At 52.0% G+C, this 2,500-nt stretch overlaps 1 pseudogene; it reads right to left on the bottom strand.

Moving 5' to 3' along the window:
• LOC143867717 (uncharacterized) overlaps positions 1-203 on the bottom strand; it is a 9,159-nt pseudogene extending 8,956 nt beyond the window's left edge.
• Between the last annotated feature and the right edge of the window lie 2,297 nt (positions 204-2,500).

Consider the following 2,500-nt stretch of genomic DNA (forward strand, 5'->3'; position numbering starts at 1 on the left):
TCACCTCCCGCCCGGCCCGGAAATAGTTCCCAGCCCCCCTTCTGATCCATTCATTTCTGCAAGCAGGGGGGATCCAGAGCTAAGCCCCCCTCCTATTCGAGGCCGGGTGGCCTCGCCCCACAAGCACCCAACCCTCCTTTTTTTTGCTCTTCCTTCGGTTTGGCTCCACGAACGCGCCACCTAGGAGCCCTACTCATATTCATGCGCTACTTCAATTCAAGCGCAAGCCCCCCACTTTGACTATAAGCAAAGTACCAAAGTGGTTGCGGGAACGAGACGCTTTCTTTCTAGGTTAGGTTTATGGATGGATTCAGTCAGCGAAAGTCCCTCCAACTCAATCAATATCAACAACATGTCGTGACGCTTTGGTTACCGGCGAACGCTTCCAAAGGCGACCCTCTCGAGTTTCCGGCTCTTTCCTAGATTGAAGTAGCCTTTCGTCGCCTTACTAATAGGGCCCGCCGCCCTTGAGTCTTATGGCAAGAAGTCACTATCAAACTGCTCGCCCTACTGAAGTACCAAAGGTGCGCGGAGCCAACGAGTTCAGTCGTTAAGCGTCACGAGTCTACTTTGTGACTAATTAATTGGTTTGCGACTGAAGGATCCTATTGACTAAAGGTTCTTCGGTTTCCTTAAACGCTTTCCCTCCCTCAAAAGGCGACCAGCTTTCAATACTATAAGTTACGTTACGCTGCCATTTTTCCAATATCATGGAATAGCATGGCCTGGGGCTAAGGTCACTCAAGTGGGAGAGCCGTGTTATGGGTGACCTCATTGCACGGTTCAGAGAGCACTTGTGTATGTGATGCAAGTGAACGTGTACGAAAAAGCTGTCGTAAAGTTTCGTTGTTCGTTCCGTCGTCGACCCTATCTATGTTTCTACGATGGCCCAAGAACACGCTCATTCTTCAGCCGTAGAGACACTTTTGAATTGCGAGGTACCATTACGAGCTCAATATATACGAGTGTTATTCCGTGAAATAACTCGAATTTCAAATCATTCACTTGCTTCAACTACTCATGCTATGGATGTGGGAGCATCAACTCCGTCCCTGTGGGCTTCTGAGGAGCGGGAGAAATTGTTGGAATTCCATGAAAGAGTCCCGGGAGCCAGGATGCATGCCAGTTTCATACGACCAGGTGGAGTGGCACAAGATCTGCCTCTTGGCTCATGTCGAGATATTGATTCCTCCACACAACAATTTGCTTCTCGTATCGACGAATCAGAAGAGATGTCAACCGGCAACCGTATCTGGAAACAACGATTAGTGGATATTGGTACTGTCACTGCACAGCAAGCAAAGGATTGGGGATTCAGTGGTGTAATGTTAAGAGGTCGTGCGACATGAAGACATTGATAGCAATATGGGGGAAGTTCCCATCAGGCAACAACGGTTCTGCCTGACCCTACTCAAGCATGCATATTATGTCAGTGAAGACTTGGTGTGAAGCCTTGGAGACGACGTACCCGGGACTAGGGTGAGCTGAGGGGGGACAGCGTAAGTGAGCGAATGTGTGTAAGCCCAGTCAAACATGACTGTTCTAGGCGGGGCGGGCCACCCACCTTCGAATGGTGTTGGTCCTACGGACCGTGAACGGATTCGCCTCTGGCCTCTGGGCACGTCGGAACCGCATGAGTTCACCGGGGTGGAGCACGGTCCGCCAAAATCGGCATAGGTTAGGTGCTATTGATGGAACATGGTAAGCCCATCTTTCTCCATATGGAAGTGCTGCGGGCACATAGAGATGTGGGTAGAGGAAGCCTCAAAAAGCGAAGGCCGAGCTGTAGGTCACGTGACCTGCACCGAAAAGGTGGCTGACTGGGCTTTCTCCTGGATCAAAGCAGATCAGCTCGCCCCATTGGTCGGTCGAATCGGGCGGGCCCCTGCCCCGGAACGTCGAATGAAATAGGTGGCCGGGTTCTCTTTCTACAACCCTATTGATATGATAGGCCCGGCCCCCTTCCCCCTATCCCTTATGTTTAGGAGCGGGATCCGCCCAAGAACGACCAGTCTTGTGGTGGTACGGAAGGCACGGACTCCGCGCCCTTCACTGACTTGCGCCCCACTACCACTTCACTTCTGACTGTTAAGGGCAAGGGAAAGAAAGCCTCAACCAGAACCACATTCCTTTCTTTTGCGTGCGGATGTAGCTAAGTGTCTGACTCTATTGGTCATAGTTCCCTGCTGTTGCGGCCGGTGCTCGTTTGCGCGCGCGTGAACCAACCCAACAAACAAGGAAAGGATGCCTCCCTGACTAATAGGGGCATCTGAGAATGATTCGAGCCGTATGAAGGGAAACTCCCACGTACAGTTTGTTTTGGGGGGGAAGGAGCCCGACAGGGTCCCCCCACTGACTTGGCCCGGGCCTAAGTGAAAGTGAAGTGGTGGGCCTACCCATCCCAACCTGGGGTATGCTGGGATTCGCGAAGAGCAGCACCTTACGATGTTCATGACCAATCGGATCCTGACGTACCAGTAGGTACCAGAGGAGATCGCTA

Source organism: Tasmannia lanceolata, unplaced genomic scaffold (genome assembly GCF_043159265.1).
Source record: "Tasmannia lanceolata isolate RefF3 unplaced genomic scaffold, GAP_Taslan_0.1 ptg000278c, whole genome shotgun sequence".
Lineage (NCBI taxonomy): Eukaryota > Viridiplantae > Streptophyta > Magnoliopsida > Canellales > Winteraceae > Tasmannia > Tasmannia lanceolata.